The 7,997-nt window shown below is 39.2% G+C and overlaps 1 non-coding gene across 1 annotated transcript; it reads left to right on the plus strand.

The window, feature by feature from the left end:
* The first annotated feature begins 564 nt into the window (after nt 1-564).
* On the plus strand, nt 565-637 carry TRNAG-UCC (transfer RNA glycine (anticodon UCC)). The gene has a single exon. It is a non-coding gene; the product is annotated as a tRNA-Gly (tRNA).
* Nucleotides 638-7,997: the final 7,360 nt, after the last annotated feature.

A 7,997-nucleotide genomic window follows, 5' to 3' on the forward strand; every position in this document is an offset into this window, starting at 1 on the left:
GAGCCACAACTACTGAGCCTGCGCATCTGGAGCTTGTGCTCCGCAACAAGAGAGGCCGCGATAGTGAGAGGCCCGCGCACCGCGATGAAGAGTGGCCCCCGCTTGCCGCAACGAGAGAAAGCCCTCGCACAGAAACGAAGACCCAACACAGCCAAAAATAAATAAATAAATAATTTTAAAAAAATAAAGGAATTCCTTTAAAAAAAAAAAAAAAAGCCAGAGATTTTGAGAAAAGTCACTGCACCCACCAACTGGGACACTTACTGCCACCCAGACCTTGCACCTGCAGAATGGGTCAGGGCTAGCTTGAAAGTGATTGTCTCAGAGGTACAATTGGATGATTTAGCCCGAAGAACAGAGAGGACTAAGTGAGAACTGAGTTAACGGTTTACCAGTCCAGAGGATGCTCTGTGTCCACTGAGATTAGAATAAGAAAAAATAACCTGGGGTGGCTTGAGTTCTTTCAGTAAAGAACTTCCTAAGAAGTGCCTGAACCTTGTACCTGGATTCTTCTTTAGGGATCACTAGGGAAAAAAATTTTAGTCAGCAATAAATGCAGGGACTTCCCTGGTGGTCCAGTGGTTAAGATAATGCACTTCCAATGCAGGGGGTGCAGGTTCGATCCCTGCTCAGGGAACTATGATCCCACATGCCACATGGTGTGGCAAAAACAAAACAAAAACAAAAAAAATAAATGCAGACCTGCCTAAGGTGGGGGGGTGCATTTGATGGCATTTTGGGGGCTCTTCTAGGCCTATAAGTAGTTAGAGGCTCATTTAACAGTCCCTGTGATTAGGCAAGATGGGATAATGTAAATAAAAGCAAAAACCAGTTTACTTGCAAGACTCAGACAGAGATGACCTCATCCGTGCACACAGCTGTCATAGAGACTGAATGCATCTCTGGGGTCTCTGTTCCCTGATGACAGAAGCAGCCTTTAATGGAAGCTGCTTGCTGGGCTAATGGTCAGGCCCTGAGTGGAAATTCTGAGATCAACAGGCCTTTCTAAATTCAGGAAATCAAGACTGCACCTAAAGCTTAATGGGCTGATGAGAACAGCAAATACATACCATCCTTTCCTTTCTTCCCTGTCAGGCATTTAAGTGGTTCACACCCCACTTTTCCTAGAAGTTAATGCTGTCCTTACATGCAACCTCTGGGAAGAGGTGAGCAAGGAGAGTTGACAAATCACTCACAGAAAATCCCATGAAAGGTGGGCTTAAGGCAATCCAGGCTCCACCTTGTTATAAATGGCTAAATTTTCAAAGAATGCGAGAGAGGGCTGCTCCTAAATTGAGTCTCTTCTGTCCTTAAGAGAAGTCTCTACTTTGCTGGGATTAATAATTGGACCAAATGTTCCTAATTCAGAGTTACAGGCACTTCGTTTTAGGTAAAAGTTTGAATTATACATTTTTTAAAATACAAATTAATTCTTTTCTAGAACGGTATTTATTGCCCTGGGCTTTGCAGTGAACCTTTGATCAGGGAAGGATATTTCTTCTTGGTATCTGGCTTTTATGAAATGGAAAAGTCCAAGTGAAATATCAAGGAGATGGAGAAAGCCTTGAGAAAATAAATCAGGAGACAAAATCATGTATTGCAAATAAAATAGAAACTTGCATGTTTAATAGGGATTCATCTGTTTCCCATACTTTCTACAGGTCCAGTTCACACAGGAGTCACAGAAGAAAAGACTTCTTTATGAGCTAAAGGAAACTTCAGCTCAAGGGATGACTCTGAAAGACAGTCAAACTCCCAATCAGCAAGGGGCTAGAGAGGAGCAATGCATGTAAGTTTTCAACATGGGCTGAAACACATGGGGTTAGTTGTCTACAAAGTGTGATTCATGAGAACATCTGCTCTGCAGGCCTTCTATTGATACAACTAAAACATCTCACTCAATTACTGGCATTGCTTGTTTTATTTTGTCCACCACCCCATTCCCAGTTAGACTATATGCTCCAAGAACTGGGAAAATGCCTGCTTTTTTTAATTATTATATCTCAAGCACCTAGCAGAGTGTTGGCATTCAATGAATAAAAGTTAAATTTAAATTAAGATTTTACTATAAGTAAATCAGGCAAGAACAAAAAAAGAAAATAGACCACCATTATTTAGTAACATCTCCTAGACAATAAAGTTACTTTCACAATATAAGAATTAATAACTGAATTCTGAAGCTGAAAACCTACTGAGGAGACATTAAAATCTGAAATTTGGAAAAAAACTATTGCTTTAAAGCTTGAGTCCTCTTACTAATCAGTATGACTAGTAAAAAAAAAAAAAAAAGTATTCAATGGTTTGCTTTGCCCAATTTTAATGAGCCCAAACTCTAACTTCACACTGGAAGAGGCAGGAACACAAAGCATGGCTGATTACCACTATTTACATAATTTCCCACCAGAGGCCCACAGTCAAAGGCACTGCTCACTCTAAAGTCTTTAGAATATAAGAAACAACCCAAGCAGCCAAAAATCAGGAGTTCCACTTCCAGAGCTCCCCTTTGTACATACTCAAGAATTTCTTCTTGCTGAATTCATCATTAATAGCCACTTACCATATCTACAAATATTGACTTTGTGAAATTACTCCCCACACTTGTCACTTAGAACCCTGCCTTCTCTAATCTTCCTTCACTGTGTAGCAGCAGAATAACTGAGGAGCACGGAAAAATGGTGATGGGCGATGGGGGCCTGTTTCTGAAAAGCAGATGTTTCAATAGCACTGATGACCAAAAAAGCAAGACTTACGGCAGAAAGAAAAAAAAACCCAAAAACCAAAAATCCCAGACACTTCCAACTTAAACTTTTCAGGAAAAATGAATATGATATGAAAAGACTTAAAGAGGGACAAGATGGCAGAGGAGGACTTTGAGCTTACCTCCTCTCACAAGCATACCAAAATCACAACTAACTGCTGAACAACTATCGATAAAAAAGACTGGATTCTACCAAAAAAAGATGTTCTACATCCAAAACATAAAGAAGAAACCACGAGATGGTAGGAGGGGCGCCCTCACAATGTAATCAAATCCCATACCACCCGGGAAGGTGACCCAGAGACTGGAGAATAATTATATCACAGAAGTTCTCCAGTGGGAGTGAGAGCTCTGAGCACCATGCCAGGCTCCACAGCCTAAAGGTCAAGCATTGGGAGGAGGAGCCCCCAGAGCATTTGGCTTTGAAGGCCAGCGGGGCTTGATTGCGGGAGCTCCACAGGACTGGGAGAAACAGAAACTCCATTCTTGGAGGGTGCATAAAAGGTCTCGTCGTACCGGGACTCAGGGCAAAGGCAGTGACTTCATAGGAGCCTGGGCCAGACCTACCTGCTGGTCTTGGAGGTCTCCTGAAGAAGTGGGGTAGGAGGGTGTGGCTGTGGCTCACTGTGAGAACAAGGACACTGGTGGTGGAGGCACCAGGGACTATTCATCAGTGTGAGCTCTCCTGGAAGCCACCATTTTGGCACCAAGACCTGACCCCACCCAACAGCCTGTAGGCTCCAGTGCTGAGACACCTCAGGCCAAACAACCAACAGGGCAGGAACACAGCTCCACCCATCAGCAGACAGGCTGCCTAAAGACTTCTTGAACCCACAGCAACCTCTAGACATGCCCCTTGACACAGCCCTGCCCACCAGAGGGCCAAGACCCAGCTCTACCCACCATTGGGCAGGCACCGGCCCCTTCCACCAGGAAGCTTACACAAGCCTCTAGACCAGCCTCACCCACCAGGGGGCAGACACCAGAAGAAAGAATACTACAATCTGGCAGCCTGTTGAACTGAGTCCACAAACACAGAAATTCAGACAAAATAAGATGGCAGAGGAATATGTTCCAGATGAGGGAAGAAGATAAAACCCCAGAAGAACAACTAAGTGAAGTGGAGATAGGCAATCTACCAGAGAAAGACTTCACAGTAATTATCATAAAGATGATCCAAGACCCTGGAAAAGGAATGGATGCATGGTGTGAGAAGTTACAAGAAAATTTTAACAAAGAATTAGATAATATAAAGAACCAAAGAGAGTTGAAGAATACAATAACTGAAATGAAAAATACACTAGAAGGAGTCAACAGCAGAATAAATGAGGCAGAAGAACAGATAAGTGAGCTGGAAGACAAAATGGGGGAAATCACTGCCGCAGAACAAAAGAAAGAAAAAAGAATGAAAAGAAATGAGCACAGTTTAAGAGACCTCTGGGACAACATTAAACATACCAACATTCACATTATAGGGATCCCAGAAGAAGAAAAGAGAGAGAAAGGGCCTGAGAAAATACTTGACGAGATAATAGCTGAAAACTTCCCTAACATGGGAAAGGCAACAGTCAATCAAGTCCAGGAAGTGCAGAGAGTCCCAGGCAGGATTAACCCAAGGAGGAACATGCTGAGACACATAGTAATCAAACTGACAAAAATTAAAGACAAAGAGAAAATAATAAAAGCAATAAGGGAGAGGCAACAAATAACATACAAAGGAATCCCCATGAGGTTATCAGCTGATTTTTCAGCAGAATCTCTGCAGGTCAGAAAGAAGTGGCACGATATATTTAAAGTGATAAAAAGAAAAAACCTACAACCAAGAATACTCTACCCAGCAAGGCTCTCATTTGGATTGATGGAGAAATCAAAAGCTTTACAGATAAGCAAAAGCTAAAAGAATTCAGCACCACCAAACCAGCTTTAAAACAAATGCTAAAGGAACTTCTCTAGGTAGAAAAGAAAAGGCCACAACTGGAAACAAGAAAATTACGAAATGGGAAAGCTCACTGGTAAAGGCAAACATACAGTAAAGGCAGGAAATCATCCACATACAAACATGATATCAAAGCCAGTAATCATGAGAGGAACAGAGTACAAATGCAGGATATTTGAAATGCATTTGAAATTAAGAGATCAGCAACTTAAAACATCATGTATTTATATAGACTTCTATATCAAAACCTCATGGTAACTGCAAACCAAAAATCTGTAATATACACACAAAAAAGAAAAAGGAATCCAAACACAACACTGAAAATAATTATCAAATCACAAGAGAACAAAAGAGGAAAGGGAGAAAAAAGACCTACAAAAACAAGTCCAAAGCAATTAACAAAATGGCAATAAGAACATACATATCGATAATTACCTTAAATGTACACAGATTAAATGCTCCTACCAAAAGACATAGACTGGCTGAATGGATACAGAAACAAGACCCATATATATGCTGTTTACAAGAGACCCACTTCAGATCTAGAAACACATACAGACTGAAAGTGAGGGGATGGAAAAAGGTATTCCACGCAAATGGAAACCAAAAGAGTAGCAATACTCATATCAGACAAAAGAGCCTTCAAAATAAAGACTGTTACAAGAGACAAAGAAGGACTCTCCATAATAATAAAGGGATCAATCCAAGAAGAAGATATAACAATTGTAAATATACATGCACCCAACATAGGAGCACCTCAACATATAAAGCATATATTATATAAGGCACCTCAATATATAAGGTGTAAATTATATATGGCAATATATAAGACAAATGTTAACATATATAAGAAATTCTGGGAGACTTTAACACCCCACTTACATCAATGGACAGATCATCGAGATATAAAGTCAATAAGGAAACCCAGGCCTTAAATGACACATTAGAGCAAATGGACTTAATTGATATGTATAGAGAGTTCCATCCAAAAGCAGCAGAATACACATTCTTTTCAAGTGCACATGGAACGTTCTCCAGGACAGATCATATGCTGGGCACAAAGCAAGCCTCGGTAAATTTAAGAAAACTGAAATCATATCAAGCATCTTTTCCGACCACAATGCTATGAGATTAGAAATCAACTACAAGAAAAAAACTGCAATAAACACGAACATGTGGAGGCTAAAAAATATGCTACTAAATAACCAATGGGTCACTGAAGAAATTAAAGAGGAAATCAAAAAATACCTAGAGACAAACGAAAATGAAAACACAACAATCCAAAACCTACGGGACGTGGCAAAAGCAGTTCTAAGAGGGAAGTTTATAGCAATACAAGCTTACCTCAGGAAACAAGTCTCAAATAAACAACCTAACCTTACACCTAAAGCAAAGATGGAAAGAAGAACAAACAAAACCCAAAGTTAGTAGAAGGGAATAAATCATAAAGATCAGAGCAGAAATAAATGAAGTAGAGACTAAAAAAACAATAGAAAAGATCAATAAAACTAAAAGCTGGTTCTTTGAAAAGATAAACAAAATTGATAAACCTTTAGCAAGACTCATCAAGAAAAAACGGGAGAGGGCCCAAATTAATAAAATTAGAAATGAAAAAGGAGAAGTTACAACCAACACCATAGAAATACAAAGGACCATAAGAGATCACTATGGGCAACTATATTCCAATAAAACGGACAACCTAGAAGAAATGGACAAATTCTTAGAAAGGAACAATCTCTCAAGACTGAACCAGGAAGTAACAGAAAATATGAACAGACCAATTACAAGCACTGAAATTGAATCTGTGATTTTAAAACTCCCAACAAACAAAAGTCCAGGACCAGATGGCTTCACAGGAGAATTCTACCACACACTTCGAGAAGAGTTAACACCTATCCTTCTGGAACTATTCCAAAAAATTGCAGAGAAAGGAACACTTCCAAACTCATTCTATGAGGCCACCATCACCCTGATACCAAAACCAGACAAAGATACCACAAAAAAAGAAAATTACAGGCTAATATCACTGATGAACACAGATGCAAAAATCCTCAACAAAATAATAGCAAACTGAGTCCAACAATACATTAGAAGGATCATACACCATGATCAAGTAGGATTTATCCTAGGGATGCAAGGATTTTTCAATATCCACAAATCAATCAGTGTGATATACCACATTAACAAGTTGAAGAATAAAAACCATATGATCATCTCAACAGATGCAGAAAAAGCTTTTGGTAAAATTTAACATCTATTTATGATTTAAAAAAACCAAAAAAACCTCTCCAGAAAGTGGGCATAGAGGGAAACTACCTCAACATAATAAAGGTCATATATGACAAACCCACAGCTAAGATCATACGCAAGGGTGAAAAGCTGAAAGCATTTCCTCTAAGATCAGGAACAAGACAAGGATGCCCACTCTCACCACTTATGTTCAACATAGTATTGGAAGTCCTAGACACAGCAATCAAAGAAGAAAAAGAAATAAAAGGAATCCAAAGTGGAAAAGAAGAAGTAAAACTGTCAGTGTTTGCAAATAACATGATACTATACACAGAAAATCCTAAAGACGCTACCAGAAAACTACTAGAGCTCATCAATGAATTCAGTAAAGTTGTAAGATACAAAAGTAATACACAGAAATCTGTTGTGTTTCTATCCCTAACAACAAAAGATCAGAAAGAGAAATTAAGGAAACAATCCCATTTACCACTGCATCAAAAAGAATAAAATACCTAGGAATAAACCTACCTAAGGAGACAAAAGACCTGTACTCCAAAAACTATAAGACACTGAAGAAAGAAATCAAAGATGACACAAACAAATGGAAAGATATACCATGTTCTTGGATTGGAAGAATCAATACTGTCAAAATGACTATACTACCCATGGCAATCTACAGATTCAATGCAATCCCTATCAAATTACCAATGGCATTTTTCACAGAACTAGAACAAAAATAAAATAAAATTTGTATGGAAACACAAAAGACCCCGAAAAACCAAAGCAATCTTGAGAAAGAAAAAGAAAGCTGGAGGAATCAGTCTCCCTGACTTCAGACTATACTACACAGCTACAGTAATCAAAAGAGCATGGTACTGGCACAAAAACAGAAATATAGCTCAATGGAATAGGACAGAAAGCCCAGAAATAAATCCATACACCTATGGTCAATTAATCTATGACAAAGGAGGCAAGAATGTACAACAGAGAAGACAGTCTCTTCAATAAGTGGTGCTGGGAAAAGTGGACAGCTACCTGTAAAAGAATGAAATTAAAACATTCTCTAACACCATA

Source organism: Eschrichtius robustus, chromosome 12 (genome assembly GCF_028021215.1).
Source record: "Eschrichtius robustus isolate mEscRob2 chromosome 12, mEscRob2.pri, whole genome shotgun sequence".
NCBI lineage: Eukaryota > Metazoa > Chordata > Mammalia > Artiodactyla > Eschrichtiidae > Eschrichtius > Eschrichtius robustus.